Source organism: Hemitrygon akajei, chromosome 2 (genome assembly GCF_048418815.1).
Source record: "Hemitrygon akajei chromosome 2, sHemAka1.3, whole genome shotgun sequence".
Classification (NCBI taxonomy): domain Eukaryota; kingdom Metazoa; phylum Chordata; class Chondrichthyes; order Myliobatiformes; family Dasyatidae; genus Hemitrygon; species Hemitrygon akajei.
In genome coordinates this window covers 119377268-119401271 of record NC_133125.1, presented here as the reverse complement: position 1 = coordinate 119401271, position 24004 = coordinate 119377268, and the positions used below count along the sequence as shown (strand labels likewise).

The 24004-nt window shown below is 39.9% G+C and overlaps 1 protein-coding gene across 1 annotated transcript in view; it reads right to left on the bottom strand.

The window, feature by feature from the left end:
- slitrk6 (SLIT and NTRK-like family, member 6) overlaps window positions 1-23466 on the bottom strand; it is a 38924-nt gene extending 15458 nt beyond the window's left edge. The window contains exon 1 of the mRNA XM_073027382.1: window positions 23027-23466. The gene's annotated coding sequence lies outside the window, so the exon portion shown is untranslated. The remainder of the gene's footprint in view (window positions 1-23026) is intronic.
- Between the last annotated feature and the right edge of the window lie 538 nt (window positions 23467-24004).

The following is a 24004-nucleotide window of genomic DNA, read 5'->3' as shown; positions in this document are numbered from 1 at the left end:
GGTCATCTTCAAAAGGTGATGTCTCAAAAAGGCAGCATCCATCATTAAGGACCCCCCTCACCCAGAACATACCCTCTTCCCATTGCTATCATCAGGGAAGAGGTAGAGGAGCCGAAGACACACACTTAACATCTAAACACTTTAACAGCTTCTTCCCCTTCCACCATCAAGTTTCTCAATGTACAATGCACCAACCCATGAGCACTAACTCACTATTTTTACACACAGCAATGCACTAGCTCTCTTTTTGTACTACCTATTTAATTTGTTTTATTAATATAAATATTTATTTCTTATTGTATTTTAGTTATGGTTTGCACTGTACAGCTGCAAAGCAACAACCTTCACAGCATTTGCCAGTGATATTAAACCTGATTAAATCTAATTCTGAATCTGCAAGGCCCATCATTCTAATATGAGCTCTCTTTTAAAACAACACTATCAAGTTAAGAGTAAATCAGATCATTCATCTGGAAAACTTTTTTGTTTATAGTAGACAATAACCAGATCCTGGCCATATCTTACTAAGATAATCTTCATGTTATTGTAACAAGGAGGGTTCTGTGATGACATCAAAAATATAGGGCAAGAATTATTTGACAGGATGTAATGAAACCAAAGTATAAGCACTTTATTGAAATGTTACATGACAGTAACACATCAAACATGTCCATTTAATGCTCGATTGTTATTCTCAAAGAAAAAAGCAACAAAAAAGATTTGAAAATGATATATTATTTTGAAGTATTTTTTAACAAAATGGGATATGTCTTCATGTTTTTATTACATATTAAAACAACATCAGGAAGTAGAGAAATGCACTAATATACAGTAAATTTTGGAGGAAGGAAGGGAGAAGGAAATTATTGGAAAAAAAAGAGTGGATAAGGCTGACTTTGGATGTGTCAGTGGGGCCTGTGAGGTATGATGATGTCCTGCTCTTTCTGAGATCTCTTGATATGGAGACAACCTTCTTGCATCTCTGTTTGTTATATTGCAACATATGAAACAAATGGTCCTTGCATTGTACTTACATGCTTTTATTGGGCTTAACTATATTGAACATACATGTGGATATAGTGCTTCAGGTTGAGTAACCGAAATCCTCTTTTGCAATTGCAGCAAGTTATGTTTAACTATATTAGGAACAGACGAAACTGCATGCTAAAGTTAAACACAGACATTTCAGAATCTATAAGGAGAGTATTGAATATGATTGGAATTGATTGAACTGCCTGTAACAGCCCTGGTATTTAGGGCAGCAATGATGCTCCTCCAACTTCGACAGCTTCCATCATCATGTCAGCAGCTTCCTCACCATTTTCAAAACTGCAGTCTTGCAAATTCTGGAAGGAGACTCAAGAATACCATTTTATTCAGATGTAGAATTCTTCATTGCTGGTTCTGTAACAAATATAGTTTTACCAGTCAGGTTGTTAGCTCTGAGCTGAATCCCTGAAGCTGAAGGACTGGTGGACCACTCTTAGTCTGGCCTCTAGCCTTTGACCTGTTTGGCATGGGTGACCCTACCAAGAGACAAAGCTTGAAGTCATGACTCCAGCCAACATAGCTCTCAAGTTCTGAGGCATGCAAACCTCCAAATCCAACAACATTGTTGTGGTCCTCTTGAAAAACTGAATAAGAATGCAAATTGGGTGACCACTTTCTGGAGTTCCTTATTTCACAGAGATGACACTGAGCAACCAATAACCTGTCACTTTCTCCACCATTCCTTTCCCAATAGGTACAATTGCAATGCATCTCAAGAAACTCAATGTGACCCTGGAGAGAAGAGCCTGTTGGCCATAGGGAAACTTCTCAGAACAAAAAGCCAGCTATTTACTAAAGAGGTTTGCAGTCACTCAGATAAGGAATAGTCTTTAGAATTCTCTACCTCATGGAGTTGTGAACAGTGAGCCATTCAAGGCCAGGGCAGTTTTTCTTTTGGATTATTTAGGGAAATTAAGAGTTAAGCAGAGCAGTGGAGCTGAGACCAAAGATCAAATCAGTCATGATCTAACTAAATGGTAGAACAAGCTCAGGGAACTGAATTCACTGCATGTAATAGTGGGTCTTATGCTCTTATATTCTTACATTCCTTATATTCTATGTTCACCTCAGATGGCAGGCAGGGCCAGAGCTTTAACAACTCATCCAAAAGACTATCAGAGGCAATGGGAAGTCCAATTACAGTTGTACCAAAGTGTCAGCCTTCAGGTTATGCACATGTCTCGGAAGGGGGATTAAAATTATGACCTAACATACAGAGGTAAGGTTGCTCCCAAGAGGGGAATTGTCATAAAGGGGGCATGGAGACTGGACCCAAATGCAGGACGCAGACACTGAAGTACTAGGAACAGGACAGGACAAAGCTAAAGGAAAGGACAAGTTGTGGAGACCGTGGCATTCGTGGAGATCTTGTAGTCCTAGGAGGTCTTGAGGCTTGGCTTGAGGCTGGTTGTCTTGAGGTTCTAGGAGGCTAGCCTCCTGGGTAGTCCACAGAACTCCCAGGCAGGGATCCGGGCAGGTCGCAGGGCACAACCCAACAGAGGCGAGGAACAAGAAGGGACAGAACCAGCTAGGGACTAGGTACAAAGAGCTAGCCTCCTGGGCAGGCTGCAGAACTCCTGGGCAGGGCATGGAACTCCCAGGCAGGACACAGGGCACAACCCAACAGAGGCGAGGAACAAGAAGGGACAGAACCAGCTAGGGACTAGGTACAAGGAGCTAGCCTCCTGGGCAGGCTGCAGAACTCCTGGGCAGGGCATGGAACTCCCAGCCAGGACACAGGGCACAACCCAACAGAGGTGAGGAACAGGAAGGGATGGAACCAGCTAGGGACTAGGTACAAGGAGCTAGCCTCCTGGGCAGGCTGCAGAACTCCTGGGCAGGGCACAGAACTCCCAGGCAGGACACAGGGCACAACCCAACAGAGGTGAGGAACAGGAATGGACAGGACCAACCACAGGGCAACAGCAATCTGGCCTGGCTTACCCAACAGTGGCATGGGACGGGAAAGGAGCTCAGTCTGGGGTGGCTTCAAGACTCAAGGCAGCCAGAAGACTGTACGGAACAGCCAAATCCATAACTCAAATAACTCACCTTTCAACAGTGGTTACACCAAGCAGAAACTGACAGGATGACCAATGACCCACCCCACAAGCTACACTCAATCCCAGAGCCCCTTGTATTCACAGCCAACTGATGAGCATCAAGTGCAGATGCTTGAGCCCAACCAAACCAACATGAGCCTCAGTTGCAAATGCTTGAGTCCAAGCCGAAGCGAAGGACAGTTGGAGGACCCGGATTCCGGAGTCCGCGGACCAGACCGTGAACCGGAATGCAGACTTTGGACCGGACCGTGACAGGAATGTGACAATAAAACAATTGAATGAACTCTTCAAATCAATGTATGAAATAGCAATTTGAAGACTGAAATCAGAACAAAAAAAATATTTTGCCCTTGAGCATTCAGATTAAAACAAATGTACTGGTCTTTCAAGTTCATGTACAATTAATTTAAATTTTATTTGGTGCAAATATATGAAATCCAGTAAAAGCTGGATGTAACGGGGCCAAGCTACCATTACTTATTGAATGCTCCTAATGGCATGCACCTCAAATAGTCTCATACGACCAAGTCCAGCTCCTAACCTTCACATGTGGCTTAGCTGCTAAGCCCAGCAGAACTGTTTCTATCAACAGAAGAAGGGACAAAGGTGGATTGCTGGTGCCTTAAAACCAGTAACTTCGGGCAGATGGGGCTCATCAGCCGTGCTTGTCAGCTCAACTAGCAGAAGAAAATCTCTGATCTCAAACCTCCACTGCCTTGCGGTAATGTCAATTCATGCGGAAGGCTTCAGGAATAACCCCCGAGGGAAAAATTTGAAGCTGGAGTCCCTAAGTCAGCCCTACACTGACTGGCAACTCCTGTGACACAGTTGGTGCCAAACTGTACTGGTCTCTGCCATTCCTAGGGGTTCATTAGATGCATGGAGAGGGCAAGCTCCCTACATGGACAACAGCATGCTCTCCTTACGGTACTGCCCTGGAAATGTATACCTAGACAGGTAGGAGACAACATCCATGGTCAACCATGAACAACAGAGATCTCAGAAAAGCAAAATGAACAATAGTTGTAGGTTCAAGTAACGACAATAAATATATAACATCATAACATTCTTATAAAGTTGTTTGTTTTAGTTACATAATTCTGTTCACAGACAAACAGCAGAGACTAGAAAGGACTAGACCACCAGGGAATGGCAGTGTGCACTGAAGCAATTGAAAAATTGAATGCATCATCACTGTCATTTATGGAGACATTATAATGATCATGACTGTGCATTAGAACAATAAGAAGTTTCAACTAAACCTAACTTCCTCGGATTGTGCAAGCTGACAGCTAAAAATCTGGATGGACATTGTAATCTGGTGCAGATTCTGATGTGGTGGATGAGGTAACTGGCTGGCATGTGGTGTGAAGTGCTTTGGTATTATATTACAAATAATAAACCAGTGATGGTGGGAAGGGGATGCCTGCTCGCCAGCTGAAGACAATAAACTATGACTTCCCAGATCCCGCCTATTTCACATTCGTAGTGAATTCATATTATCAAGGATAGCAACATCTTCAGAGTTTGACTAGTGAAATAGGTGAGTAAATATCATCCATTGAAAAAATATGAAGATATTCAAACTCCAGATGAAGATTAATATTAGATGATCATAGAAATGTTGAAATATACTGTACAAAATTGGGCCACTTTAGCCCATCATGTCATACCAAATGTACAAACCCCATTTCCAGAAAAGTTGGGATATTTTCCAAAATGCAATAAAAACAAAAATCTGTGATATTTTAATTCACGTGAACCTTTATTTAACTAACAAAAGTACAAAGAAAAGATTTTCAATAGTTTTACTGACCAACTTAATTGTATTTTGTAAATATACACAAATTTAGAATTTGATGGCTGCAACACACTCAACAAAAGTTGGGACAGAGTTAAAATAAGATTGAAAAGTGCACAGAATATTCAATTAACACTGGTTTGGAAGACTCCACATTAAGCAGGCTAATTGTTAGCAGGTGAGGTATCATGACTGGGTATAAAAGTAATGTCCATCAAAGGATCAGTCTTTGCAAGCAAGGATGGGTCGTGGCTCACCCTTTTGTGCCAAAATTCATGAAAGAATTGTTAGTCAGTTCAAAAGGAACATTTCTCAACGCAAGATTGCAGAGAATTTAGGTCTTTCAACATCTACAGTACATAATATTGTGAAAAGATTCAGAGAATTCAGACACATCTCAGTGCGTAAAGGGCAAGGTCGGAAATCACTGTTGAATGCGCATGATCTTCGAGCCCTCAGGCGGCACTGCCTAAGAAACCATCATGCTACTGTGACAATTATAGCCACCTGGGCTTGGGAGTACTTCGGAAAACCATTGTCACTTAACACAGTCCGTCGCTGCATCCAGAAATGCAACTTGAAACTGTATTACGCAAGGAGGAAGCCATACATCAACTCTATGCAGAAATGACGGCGAGTTCTCTGGGCTCGAGCTCATCTCAGATGGACTGAAAGACTGTGGAACCGTGTGCTGTAGTCAGATGAGTCCACATTTCAGCTAGTTTTTGGAAAAAACGGGCGTCGAGTTCTCCGTGCCAAAGATGAAAACGACCGTCCTGATTGTTATCAGTGAAAGGTGAAAAAGCCAGCATCTGTGATGGTATGGGGGTGCATCAGTACCCACGGCATGGGTGAGTTGCATGTATGTGAAGGTACCGTTGACTCTGAGGCATATATTAGGATATTAGAGAGACATATGTTGCCATCAAGGCGACGTCTCTTCCCAGGATGTTCATGCTTATTTCAGCAGGACAATGCCATACTACATTCTGCACGGGCTACAACAGCATGGCTTTATTGACACAGAGTGCATGTGCTTGACTGGCCTGCTGACAGTCCAGATCAATCTCCTATTGAAAATGTATGGCACATCATGAAGAGGAGAATCAGACAACGGAGACCACGGACTGTTGAGCAGCTGAAGTCTTATATCAAGCAAGAATGGACAAAATTTTCAATTGCTAATCTACTACAATTAGTATCCTCAGTTCTAAAACGATTAAAAAGTGTTATTAAAAGGAAAGGTGATGTAACACAATGGTAATCATGCCTCTGTCCCAACTTTTGTTGAGTGTGTTGTAGCCATCAAATTCTAAATTTGTGTATATTTACAAAATACAATTAAGTTGGTCAGTAAAACTATTGAAAATCTTTTCTTTGTACTTTTGTCAGTTAAATAAAGGTTCACGTGAATTAACATATCACAGATTTTTGTTTTTATTGCATTTTGGAAAATATCCCAACTTTTCTGGAAATGGGGTTTGTACATTAATACCATTTGTTTGCATTAGGCTTGTATCACCCTTTTCCTTTCTTACCCAAGTACCTGTCCTAATCCCATTTAAATGCCAGTATAGAATATGCCTTCGCTGTCTCTTTTGGCAGCTTGTTCCAATAATTCATCACCTCTCTGTGAAAAATATAGACAATAGATCTCCAGTTTGGACAGTACAGAGTTAGAAAGTAAACAGAAGTTTACTTCTTAGAAGAATAACAACTTTAAAGGAAGATTAAAATTATATTGAAGTTTCAAGCTAGGAATAGTGTTTGAACTATTACATTGAACAATTGTAGGCTTCAATTTTGACATTGTGATAACTACTTCATTGGAAGCATTGTTTGAAAACTAATGAGTGATGCAAAGTGAGTCTATTTTCAGGAGCTCTTGAATTCTTGATGTGCACTTTGTTTATTGTAAGCAAAATGTCTGTCTATTCTCTGCTCAGTTAGGTCAAAGATATGAAACCTCCTGTTGTTACTTTCATAGACAATCTTTTTATAGTTCATCTGAGTCTTTTGAAAACTGGGAAAGCTGTTCTACCATTGTTTGAACAAAACAAAAAACCTGGACAGTATTGAATATTATAATATATTTGCCACAGCACTCTGTATCAGACATTTAATTTATGACCTTTTAATTAACTCTTCTCATTTAACTGATTCCCTTTAACCTTTTCGTACCTACCTATCACTTCCCCCTGGGTCCCCTCCTCCTCTTTTTTTTCCTCCAAAATCCACTCTCCTTTCTATCAGATTCCTTCTTGTCTGGCCCTTGACCTTTCCCACCTACCTGGTTTCACCGTTGACCTTCTAGCTCGCCTTCCTTCCACTCACCACCACCCTTTTATTCTGGGCATCTTCCCCCTGCCTTCTCAGTTCTGAAGAAGGGTCTCAGCCCAAAATGTCGACTGTTTATTCATTTCCATAGGTGCTGCCTGACCTGCTGAGTTCCCTCAGCATTTTGTGTGTGTTGCTTTGGATTTCCAGCATTTAATCTCATATTTAATTTCATTAGCAGATGACACAATTAGAGTACAAACCAAGTGTCTCTTTGTCACCACCTGATATTAAAAGAAAAAATAATCACATTGATTATATTAACATGGTAAATTATGATACTGAGCTTGAAGTACATTGGCTTTGTAATTGATAAACACAGAAATGTATACAAATGTGAAGTGATTTAAAACCTGGATTCTAAATTCCCCTCTACTCCTGTGATGTTATTGTAATTTTTTCTTTCAGTATAAACAATTGTTCTGCTACTTAGCACATCAGCCACTTGCACCACTGAAGCCAAATCTGTATTATGCAAAAGCAAGAGAAAATCTGCAACTGCTGGAAATCAATACAACACACACAAAATGCAGGAGGAATTCAGCAGGCCAGGCAGCATCGATGGAAAAGAATAAACATCTTTCTTCAGGACTGGAAAGAAAGGGAAGAAATCTGAGTAAGAAGGTGTGGCGGGGGAGGAGGAATAAGTACCAGGAGGTAGGTGATAGGTGAGACTGGGGAAGGGGAAGAAGTCAAGATGGGTGAAAGAGCTAGGGATGGAGAAAGAGGAATCTGATAGGAAAGAGCAGAAGACCATAGAGGAAAAGGAAGAAAGAAGGGCACCAGAGGGAGATGATGGGCAGTTAAGGAGATAAAGAGACAAGATGAGAGAAAGAAACAGGAATGGAGAATGGTGAAGGTGGAGGGCATTACCATAAGTTCGAGAAGTCGATGTATCAGTTATGTTATGCACATCAGTTAATTATAAGCATAGTATTATAAACTTAAAGAGATGCCAAAAATTAGAAAATCACTTTGTTTCTCATTCACAGGGTGCATGGACTTTTTTTCATTCATGTCTCAAATACTAATAGTAGCATGCAGTATTTTAAATTTGCACATTTCCCATGAATCAAAGATCAGCTGGAATTCATGTTAATACATCATATCTGCACTATGCACCAAAAGAAAAGGCAGTTTTAACAACAATGGTGAATTTCCTAGATAATATTCAGAACAAAAAGATTACGCTTTCATTTAGTGCACGTTAGAATAAATATTTAGAGTAGCATCTTAAAATTTCGAGATAAAGGGAGAAAAGCTCCTTAGAAAGTCTAAGAAATCATCATTTTGTTTCCACACTAAAATTACATAAATTCACTCCTCTGAAGTGAAATACAAAGGGCCAATTCTGTGGCAGTAATTACTGTTTTCCTACCTAAATGCTTGAATTATATGAATTTAATAACATAATTGGCAAATTAGATCCAGCAAAGAGATATTATATTTAGGAAGAAAAATAAGTAACTTCCATATTACTTGCTAATTTTTGGGGTAAGTTGTGGTGATTTCAGAATACTTGCACAAATCACATAACCTAACAACAAGCCAAAATAAAAAAACATATTTGGGATTCATTTTAGAGCAGGAACGTACATGGTGTATTTGCAATAAACCTTGCATGGAGGACAATTAAAATATCCTGAGTAGTTCCTGGCTTATAATTATTGAGGGACTGAAAAGACTGCAAAAATGACTTACAGGAATGATATCAAACCTGAGTTTACACATAGTCAAGAAGGTTGAACCACCATAGTGTCCTTACTACTAAAAAGGTAAGTCTTTACAACTTGGTTTTTATTTAATGTAGTGATATCAGAGGAACACTTCCCACTGTGAGGAAGCGTACAATTAAAATCAATGATTAAAAAAATGTAAAACATAATATACCAGCATAATATTCAAATTACCTGTCTAGGAAATTCAAGTGCTACAGATATTTATTTATCTGACTGTGCTTGGAATTGATGGAAGCATTTAGCTTATTGGCCAAATGAGAGGAAGCTCTCATTTGAAACATCCTTTTCAGGATGTTTCAAAGTGCTTTAAAGCCAATGTGTTATCTTCAAATTTCAAAGTAAATTTTATCAAAGTACATATATGTCACCACATACAACCCCAAGATTCATTTCCCTGTGGACAGACTCAACAAATCTATAGAATAGTAACTATAACAAGTGAAAGTGTACCAAAGTTTCATTTATAATTAACATTATGTCGACAATTTCTGGTTTACTGGCGTGCAAAGAGGGTATGCTAGCAGTACTACTTCATTAGGAGTGTGAGAAGATTTAATATGTCAACAAAGACTCTTACAATTTTCTATAGGATTACAGTGGTGAGCATTCTAACTGGTTGCATCACAGCCTGTTATTAAGATTCCAATGTACAGGATTGCAAACGACGAAAGAGGGTTGTAGATATAGCCAGCTCAACCATGGGCACAACCCTCTTCCCACCATTGAGGATGACTTCAGGATGTAATGTCACAGGAAGCTAACATCCATCATTAAAAACCCTCATCCTCCAGGCCATGCTGTCTTCTCACAAATACTATTTGGCAGCAGGTGCAAGAGCCTGAAAACCCATCCTCAATGTTATGAGAATATCTTCTTCCCTCCCACCATCAGATTTCTGAATTGTCTCTGAATCCATGAACACTACCTCATTATTGTTCTTTTGAACTATTTAATTTTGTATCTTTTAGCCATGTTTACCTTTTGCACTGTATGACTACCACAATAAGAAGACATTTCATTATATACTGTATGTCTGTGATAACAGACCAGATATTAATTAGAAAATTGAGCACTGAGGGCCTTAGCTAGAGAAGATACACTCACTGAGTGTATGTTTGTGGTCTGCTACTGCTGTTGCCCATCTCAGACAACGATTTACTTTATGAGTCCACTGCTTGTTCAACACTTTCCAGTGTCACACTGGATTGGAACTGATAGCCAGGATTTTACTAACTGATCTATACTAACAGAATTCCTTCACCCCAATACCTAGAATATATGAATTTTGCATTCTAATGCTTTTTCAATCATCAACTATCCTTATATTAATAACTTTATGAGTAGGACATTTGGCTATGTACGCGCACATGAGGGACAGAGGGATGTGGACAAAATATGAACAAATGGGACTATCCTGGTGGACACCATGGTAGGTAAGCATGGACAAAATGGGCTGAATGTCCTGTTGCATGCTGCATCACTCCATGACTCAAATAGTGCCTTTTATTCTGAGCATTATTGATTATAAAATATATATTGCCACTAAGTCTTAAAAACTTATTTAGTCTGTCCTAATTATACTCATCTGTGCATGCATAAATATGGATCCTAAAACAAATTGGTGAACTTATTTGGTTTTAGAGAACATAGAACATATGTACAGCACAGGAACAGGACCATCAGCTCACAATGTTGTGCCAAACCAACTAAAAAGTAAATTTAGAAAAAAAAACTAATCCTTTCTACCTGTGCCACGCCTGTATGCCACTATCTCTTAAGCCTTGAAGTATTTGCATCTATCACCATGCCAGACAGCAGATTCCAGGTAACCAGCACTCTCTGAACAAAAACATACCTTATATCCCCTTTTAAAATACCTCCTCTCACTTTCAATGTATGCTCTCTGGTATCAGACATTTCTACCATGAAAAAAAGATACTCCCTGTCAAATGCCTTAAAACCTCCATCGGATGTCCCCTCAGTCTCTCCCACCCCAGAGAAGATAAACCAAATTTGACCAGCCTCTCATGATAGCACATGCCCTCTAAACCAAGCACCTAAATGCTAATCCTCTTCTACATCCCCTTCAAAGCCTCACCATCCTTCCTATTGTGGGGCAACCAGAACGGTATGCAATACTCCAGATCTGGCCTAATCAGAGTTCTATAAAGTTGCAACATAACCTCTTAACTTTTGAACTCAATGCCTGAACTAATAAAAACAAGCATTCCATAAGACTTCTCAACCTTCATGATATGCAGGATCTGAAGATGACAAGTGATGATAAAAGGGATTGTGGACTAGACCATATTAATGCCTAGGCAGCAGCTCTGTACAGACCAGCTAGCTCCAGAATGAGTGTCAGCACATGCAGAGCTGCATAAGTATGTGAAGCACAGGAGATAGATGTAAATACACCAAGACTCTGCACGGATTTGAATCAATGGTTCCATAGGCTCTTTAACTGAAGGGCTGGATGCACTTCAAGCCTGTCTCCCCATCTAAAATGGGATTTATACCTGGAATAGTGATTGGAATTCAGTCACTATTCTATATGGAAATAGTATGTAAAGTCATTTATTTTTTTTAGGCTTCACTCTAATTAGTATTAGTGAATTTACATAAGTTGAATGTGTTATAAATCTATTATTTATCTATTATTAAAGTAACTTTGCTCTCTCTTTTCACCCAATACAGTCAAAAGGCCATCTTTCAGTATGAACTGTCAGGATCCCATCAGAAAGTTCTGGGGGCCTCAACAAGAGTAATTTGAGGTTTAGTAACTATCCCCAGAATAATGAGCACCTAAATTAACAGCAGCAGTAAAGTTTCAAATACCTTATGACAACATAAATTATATGTTTACCATTTGAGCAAAATATTGAACATAAAACATAGAACAATACAGCACAGTACAGGCCCTTCTGCCCACAATGTTGTGCCAACCTTTAAACCCTGTCTCCCATATAACCCTCCGCCTTAAATCCCTCCATACACCATTGCATTTTGTTTAAAGAGCATCTTGTTTTTTTTTAATTTGCTTTCAATTTTCTTGTTATTTCCAGCAAAGTTCTTTCCATCAATTATTAGAAAAGGACTAATTCAGTATGCTTTAAGATTACTGCAAAATGTTCTGAAAAAAAATTAACCTAAATATGCTTCCATACCAGTATTTCTGTTGCCTCTTGTGAAAATGGAGCTTGGTTTAATTAAGAATTTGCTCATGATAAAACAGCAGAGATTAGAGGATCAGTTTCAGGCACGTAGACTACCAACATAATCCCACAGCTATCAGAAGACTGTAATTAGAAGCAAAGTAGGCCATTCAGCCAACAGACCTTTTTTCATTGATTCACAGAAAAACTTCACACATGCTCCCATAATTTTACAGGTAATGTAAACATTGTTCTCATTAAGATTCAAATCAACAGTCTGATTACTTTGGGTTTCAGTGCACTCTGTAAATATTAAACACTTATCTAACAGAACTGTAACTACAAATATGTTTGGGACAGTGGGACAGGGCAAATTTTTCCAAGTCTTAACTTCACTGGCTGCTTTGCCAATAAACAACCTCCTGTATGAAAATCTTACAATATGGAAATTAGATGTCCATAAAACTAATGAAAAGTAAGAAAAAAAAACTGCTGATGGTTGGAATCTGAAATAAAGTAACAGCAAATACAGATAAATTCAAGAAGCTAGGCAGCATGTGTGGAAAGAGAAATGCACCTTATTTCTTCAGGTCAAAGAAACTTCTTTGGCAACAAAATTTGGAATCTAAATTCTTGCACTTAGTAGACATAAACTTGTTCAGCTTTGTTTTCCTGTAAGTTATGTTATCCTTTGCATCCTTTTTGTTTGACCCAGCATCTTTGGCTCTCCAAGGCCACAAGACCTGTGTTGCATTTGTTTATATTCTGTTTCTTTTTGACCTCTGGAAGATGTAAATAACACATGCTATCTTACTGTAGAAGAAATTAAAGAGGAAGTCAATTAGATATTTTACGTGCATACATGCACAGAGGTAATTTGCTGAGCATGAAATATATATTCACAAAACTATTTTCACCAGAAAAAGTCGGTCCTTGCTCAATTTTTATGAAAAGGATGAATGTTGAAATGATTCTATCTGCCTACCTTTAGATCAATCATTTGCTAAGTAGCTCTGTCATTTGGACTTAACAATAATGTTGACTATTATTTTTTTCTGTGCACTGTAAAAGGTTCTTTGTTGAACAAAGCTCATTTCTCCACCCTAATGAGGTAAGTTGGTGAATATATAGTAGGGAAGGGATTGTAACACCATTTCCCTCCCTGACTCTGATCCGTAAGACTCAGTTCTAGCAGTATAATGCCCTGAAGTAACTCTTTAATCTCATAGTTTAGCAAAGTATTTTTTTTCAGAACAGCATTGTGTGTTTCCCTATAATCCTGCATGAAAGATCAGTTTTCACCTGAAATTAGGTCTTCCAAACCTATTCATTATGTTTAAAGAATAATGTGTATGTCTCTTACTTAAGACATTTACTACCAATGCATATTTTTATCCAGCCTATAGAGAATGAACTCTTCATAACACACCTATATATATTGGAATAATTATTGTGGTTGCTTTTGTACATTTTTTTAAGATCTCCAAATCTTCAGCTTTATGGAAATCAGAACAACACCCAAGGGGACATAGGGATCACATTAGATTATAGAGCAATCATTCAAATCAGAAACTGTAGAAGTACACAGAGAAGTTGCCACAGGCAGCTGTGGACTCTAAGCCTTTAAGGCAGAGGCTGATAGATTCTTGATTGGTCAGGGCATGAAGGGATACAGGGAGAAGGCAAGAGATTGGGGCTGAGAGGTTAAATGGATCAGCCATGATGAAATAGTGGAGTAGACTCAATGAGCCAAATGGCCTAATACTGTTCCTAAAACTTATGGCCTTGTGGTCTTAATTGGACATAGATTTGAGAGAATCATGAACATCCCAGATCTTGAAGTAGATTTTGAACTAATCATCCTGGCATTGAATTGGTATTGAACATTGTGAATCTTTTACAAACATAACTGGATCTTCACTTTTATTGTTTTCCTAAAGTGCATTAATTCTGCATAATGATGCTGGGAATCAATCTTCTGAAATTGTACTCTAATTAGTGCAGTCAAATTTAATTAGCCCATCCAGTTCATATTGATCCAGGAACTGATTATTAAAGTTTCCTTCTCACTCAAAATAAGCATATATAGGTCATAAACACAAGAGGTTCTGTAGATGCTGGAAATCCAGAGCAACACATACAAAATGCTGGAGTAACTCAGTATGTCTGGCAGCATCAATAGAAATGAATAAATAGTTGCCATTTCAGGCTGAGACCCTTCATCAGGAATGGAAGGGAAAGAAGAAGCCATCAGAATAAGAACTAGAAGGTGATGGGTGAAACCAGGTGGGTGGGGGAAGGAGGGAATCAATTAAAAAAGCTTATGGGGTGTTAGTTTTCATAAGTCAAGGGATAGAGTTTAAGAGTCACGAGGTAATGATGCAGCTGTATAAAACTCTAGTTAGGCCACACTTGGAGTACTGTGTCCAGTTCTGGTCACCTCAGTATAGGAATGATGTGGAAGCATTGGAAAGGGTACAGAGGAGATTTACCAGGATGCTGCCTGGTTTAGAGAGTATGCATTATGATCAGAGATTAAGGGAGCTAGGGCTTTACTCTTTGGAGAGAAGAAGGATGACAGGAGACATGATAAAGGTGTACAAGATATTAAGAGGAGTAGATAGAGTGGACCAGTGCCTCTTACCCAAGGCACCACTGCTCAATACAAGAGGACATGGTTTTAAGGTAAGGGGTGGTAAGTTCAAGGGGGATATTAGAGGAAGGATTTTTACTCAGAGAGTGGTTGGTGTGTGGAATGCACTGCCTGAGTCAGTGGTGGAGACAGATACACAAGTGAAATTTAAGAGGCTATTAGACAGGTATACAGAGGAACTTAATGTGGGGGGATATATGGGAAGCAGAGTTTAAGGGTCGGTACAACATTGTGAGCCAAAGGGCCTGTACTATGCTGTACTATTCTATGTTCTAAGAACCTAAGAGGTGATAGGTGGGAAAGGAGGGCTGGAGAAGAGGGAATTTGATTGGAGTGGAGGATGGACCATGGGAGAAAGGGAAGGAGGAGGAACATCAGGGGGATGTGATAGGCAGGTGAGTAGAAGAGGTTAGAGTCCAGAGTGGGGAATTGAAGAAGAGAGAAAGATGAGGAGGAAAAATGAGGTACTAGAAGTTGAACAAATTGATGTTTATGCCATCTGGTTGGAGGCTACTCAAACAGAATATAAAGTGTTGCTTCTCCAATCTGAGAGCAGCCTCGTTGTGGCAGATGAGAAGGCTATGGATTGATATGTCAGAAAGGGAGTGAGAATAAGAATTATTAAAACTTTGGCCTTGGGTAATCCTGCTTTTTGCAGATGGAATGGAGGTGTTCAACAAAACAATCCCTCAATCTACGGCAATTCTTATCAACACAGAGGGATGCAAACACTCCTTCCAGGTGAGGCAGCATTTCACCTGCAGACCTGTTGAGGTCTTTTATCTGGTGCTCACAATGCATCCTCCTCTGCATTGGTGAGACCTGACGCACAGTTAGGGTGAGATTCAGCAAGTTGTGGACATGCTATGTTGGGGCCAGAAGCGTGGCAACGCTGTTGGGCTGCCGCCAGCACAATCCTCAGACTTTGTGACTGGTGACACAAAGTGATGCATTTCACTGTCCGTTTTAAGGCCATATAATAGAGGAGCAGAAATAGTCCACTTAGCCCATTGAGTCTGCTCTGTCATTTCATTCATGGTTGATCCATTTTCCCCCTCGGCCCCAGACTCCTGCCTTCTCCCCTTTTCCCTTCATGCCCTGACCAATCAAGGATCTATCAACCTCTGCCTTAAATATACCCAATGACTTGTCCTCTACAGCCACACTTGGATGTACGTGTGTCAAGTAATGCTTATCTTTAATCTTTATTTTGACGATACTGTTCTACTGTCCTGCAAGCACTGACATTTAAAATGTTTCAACAAACATTTGCAGCAAATAATTAACCCTTACAGCCATTTAGTGTAACTTGTTCCTTTAATTTCTCTTTACGTTTATCACTGTATTTGTGTCTCTCCAACTCTTTCAGGTAGTGAATTCCAAACTTCCGCACTTTGGGTTGTTTTCTCTTCCACCCATCTCCCCTCTGATTACAGAAATCTATATCTATTTTAAACTTGTGATTCCTCAACTCAGCCGGAACGTCTTTCATGTTTCCACTAATTATAATGCCATGTAAAAGTAATCAGCCCCCAAGACTTTGTTGAAATAAATGGCTCTTACAACTAGGGATTTTGATCAATTTAACTGAGATTCTTTATTTGTGAATCACATGCTCCTTTTGTTCACATATAGATCCCAAAAAACAAGAAAGATTGTCAAACATAAGAAAAACTAAAAATTCAGAAACCGAGATGTCAGCCATTCAAAAGTATTCATCTTCACTCCACACCCCCCCCCCCCCCCACGCCCCCACCAACCCCAGTTAGCACAAACTCTCACAGCTATTACAGCCAGTAACCTCTCTGGATCAGTCTCTGTTAGCTTTGCACAAAGTGATGGAGCATGATTTGCCCAGTCCTCCCTGTAAAATTGTTGAAGCTCTGCCAGATTAGTTGGGCGGTGGCAGTGGACAGCAATCATAAGTCTTCCCAGACATGTTTGATCGGATTATGGTCAGGATTCTGACTGGGACACTCTAGGACATCAACTTATTCATTTGAAGCCCCCCCCCCCCCCCAAATGGTTGCTCTCAGAGTGTGCTTTGGATCATTGTCCTGTTGAAAGACGAACTACCTCCCCTCTTAAAGCTTTCTGGCAGAGACTAGAAGGTTTTTAATCTCGGTTCTCTCTGTATTTAGAACCGTTCATCTTCCTATCAATCTTGACCAGATTTCCAGTCCCTGCTGTTGAAAAGCATTCACATAGCATGATGCTACCCTCACCCATACGTTATCTGGCTGATGCATAGTATTTTACACACATTGCCTGGATTGGGGATCATGCCTTATGAGAATAGGTTGAGTGAACTTGGCCTTTTCTCCTTGGAGCAGCAAAGGATGAGAGGTGATCTGATAGAGGTGTATAAGATGATGAGAGACATTGGTCATGTGGATAGTCAGAGGCTTTTTCCCAGGGCTGAAATGGCTAACATAAGAGGGCACAGTTTTAAGGTGCTTGGAAGTAGATACTGAGGAAATATCAGGGGTAAGTTTTTTACGCCGAGAGTGGTGAGTGCATGGAATGGGCTGCTGGTGACGGCGGTGGAGTCGGATATAATAGGGTCTTTTAATAGACTCCTGGACAGGTACATGAAGCTTCGAAAAATAGAGGGCTACGGGTAATTCTAGGTAATTTCCAAGGTAAGGACATGTTCGGCACAGCAATGTGAGCCAAAGGGCCTGTATTGTGCTGTTTTTTTTTTCCTATGTTTCTATGTTTCTTTTTATGCCACACATACTGCTTATTGTTAAGGCCAAATGTTTCACTTTAGTCTCAACTGACCACAAGACCTTTTTTTCACATCTTTATGGTATCCTCTAAGTGATGCTTTGCAAAGTCTTTACAAGCAAGGATATGTTTTTTTAGCCAGGGCTTCTTCCTTGCCACTCTTCCTTAAATATCCCTCTTGTGCAAGGTCTCAGAGATTATGGAGACATGAACTTCATCTCTAGTTGTAGCCACTGTCTTCTACAGCTCACTCAGAGTGACTGTTGTCATCACAGTAGCGTCTCTTTTCAGTGCCATTGCTCTCCGTCAGCTCACTTTAGAGGGGCGGCCTGATCTTGGCAGTGTAGTTGTGCATTTCACGATGGACTGCACTGAGCTTTGAGTATATTAAGTGCCTTTGAGATGGTCTTGTACCCTTCCCAGATTTGTTCTTCTCTATTACCAATTCCTTGATTGTCTTGAATGTTCTTTTCTCTTCATTTTGGCTGGTCTGTTGCAAATCTGACCATACTGTTGGACCCTACAGAGAAATGGTGTCTTTATCCTTTATGAATTTGTTGCAAACAGGTGATTTCCCCTGAAGCATATTCTTGAATGCCTCCCATTGCTCTGACTGATTTACGATCAAGTTGATTGTTCCACTAACCTACCTCTATTCACCTTTACATAACTTTTCATCACCTTTACAGCTTCTGTCAGGTATTCTTCCCTAATCAGCTGTCAAACACGAGTCTCTGCTAACACCTTAGATTCCGTCTGGGTAGCCTTCAGCCTGATGGCACGAATATCGGTTTCTCCTTCCAGTATTTTTCCCTCCCTTTCCCTCTTCTTGGATTCCCCATTCTGGCCTTTTACTTCTTCTCACTTGCCTATCACTTCCCCTGAGTCCCTTCCTCCTTCCCTTTTTCCTATGGTCCACTCTCCTCTCTTATCAGATTCCTTCTTCTCCAGCCCTTTACCTTTCCTACTTACCTGGCTTCACCTATCACCTTCTAGTTATCCTCATTCTCCTACCCCCACTTTTTTATTGTGGCATCTTCCCCCTTTTTCGACAGTCCTGAGTAGGATCTTGGCCTGAAACATCGACTGTTTATTCATTTCCATGGATGCTTCTTGATCTGTTGAGCTCCCCCTGCATTTTGTGTGAGATGGTTTGGATTTCCAACATCTGCAGACTTTCTCATGTTTATAATATACTATAAACTTGGTACTACACATTTTCTATTGCTTCTATTTCCTTCTAATTTAGAGAAATGTTTAACTTTACCTAATCATCAGAACGTACAGTATATTAAGGAAGAGACAATTTCCAGGTCATCCTTCTCAATCGTTTTGAATACTATAATCAACCATCATCTTGCTAATATTTCTGAGGAGATTTACAATTCACCAATATCAAACAATCACTCCCTAAGGTAGTTCCGGTATATTAATACAAAAAGGTGTACACAAAAGTTCATACTCCATACAAAGGTCAGACAAATCCCTTTTTTTATACTTATGACTGTGCGGCTAAGTACAGCACCAATGTCATATTTATGTTTTCTGACAGCACCACTGTTGAGGGCTGCACCAAATGTGGAGATCAACCAGTATCTAGGAGGGGCACAGAAAATCTGTCTGAATTGTCCCACAACAACAGTCTCTCACTCAATATCAGCAAAATGAAAGAGCTGATTATTGACTAAAGGAGGAAGAAACCAATGGTTCAAGAGTCACTTCTACAGAGATCAGAGGTGGAGAGGGTCAGCAACCTTAAATTTCTCAGTGTTAATGTTTCAGAGGATGTGTACTGGGTTCAGCATGTAACTACCATTACAAAGAAGACACAGCGGTGTCTCTACTTTCTTAGGAGTTTGCGAAGATTCAACACGTCACCTAAAACGCTGACAAATTTCTATAGATGTGAGGTGGAGAGCATACTGACCAGTTGCATCACAGGCTGGTATGGGAACACCAATTCTCATGAATGGAAAAGCCTACAAAAGATAGTGGGTGTAGCCCGTTCCATCACAAGTAAAGCCCTCCCCACCGCTGAGCACACATACAAGGAGCGCTATCGCAGGAAAGCAGCATGAAGGATCCCACCATCTAGGACAAGCTGCTGCCATCAGAAAGGAGATTCAGGAGCCTACCACCAGTTTCAGGAACAGTTATTATCCCTCCGCCATCAGGTTCTTGAACCAGAGGGATTGATTTTACTCACCCCCAACACTGAGCTAATTCCACAACCTATTGACTTACTTTTAAGATCTCTACAACTTGTGTTCTTGATATTTACTGATTGTTTATTTATTTATTTATGTATTTATTGTACTTGCCAGTTTATTTGTGTTTGCACATTGGTTGTTTGCTCCAATTTGCATGTGTGATTTTTCGTTAATCCCATTATGCTTCTTTGTATTTTTTGTGAATGCCCACAAGAAAATGAATCTCAGGGCGGTTTATGGTAACATATATATATACCTTGATAATAAATTTACTTTGAACTTTGAATTCTTTACACACTAACAGAATTCCATAATATTCTACAACAAATTGGATATTGCAATGTTTTAAAAATAACAGGAATAGCATACAGTACTCTTGGTGTTGATATTTTTAATAGTCTCTCCTTTGAGAGCAGTTAATGGTTAATTCCTGTTTTTAAAGAAATCGTTCGGTTTAGTTGATTCTATTTAACATCCGCCTCTGTCAGCAGAAGTCAACATAAAATAGATCTTTTGATCCTGGACATGAAGCAACACATTTATCATGATAAATCCCTTTAAAAACATCCACTATGTGTTTTTGTTATTTTAAGTAAATTGTTCAGGGTGTTATCTTCATGTTTGTGAGCTGGATACCATTTCATTCAACCCTGAATATAATACCATATCTCCAGTTCTGCGTAGCTCCCCACCTCATGCCAACATCTGCAGAACTCACAGCAGAGTTAGTGGATCAAAGTATGTTCTACTGCAGTCAGGGTAATGGAGCTGTGTGCAGGTGGAGAGTTTTGGTTCTTTGCATTTCATGATTATACAGTAGCATTCACTTGAATATTAAAAAAAAACATGAGTGCAAGCATTTCTTATAAATATTGTTTGGATCCAACGATATGTGACTGTCTGTATATTAACTTGATGTTAATACACAGATTTATAACACGTTGTTAGATCTATACATTATTTCGTGCTAGAAAATCATTAAATTTAATGTACGCAAATGAATTAGGTAGGTTCCCAAAGTACTTATTAGCCATTTTCATAATGTCAGCCTAATTACGCAAATGTGTTTTGCAAAGCATTGTCTCTATCCAATTGCTGGTGTTATATTGCGTCTGAATCTTGGCCTCAGTATATAATTTTATAGTGAGCTTGGAGACAAGCTAAACTGATATATGTTTTGCAGTGAACACCAGATTTTCATATGACAATAATATAAGATGAGATAAACATAACAAATCTTTATCAAAAACTATAAAAATGTATTTGTTATCCTACTTTTGCTTCTCTCTCTCATTTAAAAATCTGTTTATCCTTCTGATCTGTCCTCCTTATTTTCCTGAAGTAAAGTTCATACCCAAATTATATCTGTTTTGTAATCAGTCAAAGTGACTGGTATTGTTGGGAAGGCCAACTTTTTATTGACCATGATTAATTGCCCCCTGGGAATGGTGAGCCCTCTCCTGAAATGCTGGAGTCATTAATGACAACACTACTGAGAGTGGCAACATTTTCACAGACATTATAAAAGAACAGCAATATATTTTCAATTCAGGATGATCATGACTAGGATGGAATCTGGACCAGGGTAATTGTGCCAAGTGTCCTTATTCTTATGAGTAGCAAGGCTCACAGATTGTTGTCAGGTACTGCAGAAGGTGCTTTGATGAAATGTCACAGTGCCTTTTGTGAAAGGTACTTGGTGCATTAGGATGAAGGAAGTGAATGTTTTGCTGCTGGATGGAGTGCCAGTGTAATGGACAGCTACTGTGGCGATGGTTAGGTCTCTCTAATATTGTATTCATCTACCAGGTAAGTGGAGGAAAACCATTTGCTTTCCTGTCAGGTGCTCTGTTGTTAGTGGAAAGGCTTTGGGGCACCTTTTGTGGGAAAGTTAGCCTCTGACTTGTTCTTTGAACTACAGCGTTCATTGACTTGAACGACCTGCCCATTTCAAGGATAAAACATGATAGTCGAAGGAAATCTGAGATTGCAGCTGGATTTTTACCCGAACATAAATGGCACAATACAAGTATTTGTTCCGTTGTATCAATATAAAGGAGACTACATTAGGCATCGAAATTCCCGAGGGCATCTGTAGGCAATAGATGCAAGCTGTTGCCAATGGGCCATGTTTCCCTTACACGGCCCCGCTTAGTTGTGTCATATTCCTGTTAATTAAGTTTGTTTCAGTTTGTCTTCGCCTACTGGACTAAATGAGGAGCATCTGAAACGTTAATCAACATTAACACAAAGAAATCGACGACGCTCATTCACTCGGATCAAGTCACCCTGAAGCCGCTCGCATAACATTCTGCCAATATTTTCTATTCACGCAAGTGGATCTGTTTTCGTTCATGACAAAACCACGAGAATATTAAATATATTGACAGGGAACTGAGGTTATCAGTTCGAAACTATTCTGCAGTTTTACTTAGATTTCAAAATAAAATCTCATTTCCGTGATCCAGACAGTTTAATCCATTCACCGTTTAGTTCTAAGCAGCCAATTAAGATAAACTGTCAAAAAAAGGACTAAAGTTTCTACAACCGATTATGAAGCAAGCATCCACTGTGAGGAACTCCATCCTCGACCACGTCTCTCGTACAGAGCGGATTTCGACAACTGTGCTGTGCTCTACACTTTGAAGGTGGCATCATATCCAATGCGATAACTCACTCGCAACGTCCAATATATCAAAATCCAACAAAGAGCAGAATCATGAAAAGGGCTTTATAACATCTGAATACAGGTGATAGTATTTTCACGCCAATCTCTTCAAAGATAAGCTTATTTCTGTGTGAGGTCAAATAATATCATATCAAGAGTATACCTTGGATTCCCAAGCTGTAAAGTCTGCACAAGATGTACTGTGTAAGGAATACTAAATCCCAGTCTCCACCATCAAAACTATTTATTGCCGGGATCTCCTTTGCAAAAAGATCTCAAACTCCTCAACCGCTAGTCAATTGTCAAATACGCATTGTAAACTTGGTATCAATATGAACAGGGTCTCCGGGAGATTAGTTCCTTGTATATTAAACGCTTATATCGGACAACAACAAGCTTCTGCTTTCGTGAAGCAATGCGAACAATCTGTTTCACGTTGGAGCGGAACAGCTATGCTAAAGGGTCGTTTACCTGCGGACCAAAGGGACTGACTGTCCCACAAATAGAATCGACCTGGTTAAACTGTGACATGCCGCGCAGCGAACAAGCCAGAGCACAAACACTTAAATCGAAATGAGTTCCCCAGTGGAGGATTTGAGTGCAACGCAGGATTCACTCACCTACACACGCAGTGCAGTCAGTCCCACAACTGCCCAGTTTATCAGCAATGCAGAAGGTTAAACCAGGAACGTCAGTTAAGTTTCATTCAGTTTTTTCCCCTCAGAGAAGAAAATGGACTGACTCATCGTGACCTCGACTGTCAGTTTTCCAACTGATCCGGGATTGTACTGACACGGCGTGGAACCAAGCAAACATGCGAGCACTGTATTAGTTTAAAAAAAAAGGTTCGAAAGCCCAGTCACATTAGATGGGACAATTTATGTTTGTTGTTCAGATTGCTAGGCAGCAGACTCGGGGTACAGGTTTCCCAGAGGCTGTTCTGTCACTAAAGTCGAGAAAGGTTGGTGTATGTACAACGACACAGAAGCAAATCCACACCGGAGCTGCAAACTGGTCTTCCCTGGTGTTCTCTAAGTAATCAGATTGCCAGAGGGTTCTCACTTGGAGACTTCTTGACTTCTGAATCAGCTCGGAAGCTCCGCCCCGTTTTTAGTTCCTCTCGTCAGAAAGCTTGCGAGCTCCACCCTGGGACAAGGCTATTTGTATAGCACCGCAACCCCACAGCCCTGCTGTCACCAGATACCGCCTAGGATTTCGTGTAGGTGCGGGTATCTGTTCCTACTCTCTGCAATAGCCCTATTTTACCAGCCGACTTCTCGCCCGTTCCGACACAGGAACGATAGTGAATTGAAAATAAAGGGTTTGGTGGCGAATTCTAACATCAGCAATTAACTCGCCGGTCTTCAGTCTGTGAGTTCAGATCATAGAGCTTTGTTTCCATATCACAAACACGAGAAAGTCTGCAGATGCTGGAAATCCAAAGTAGTGTGTTGCTTTATGTTTCTATATGTTGGAATGAATTTACACGGATGTCAAAAACGCCCGGCAAACAGCGAGAGTTATACTAATAAAATGAATAGAATTGCGGCTTTACCAAGGAACGGTGCTTGAATAAAAATGTCAAACGCATTCTAACA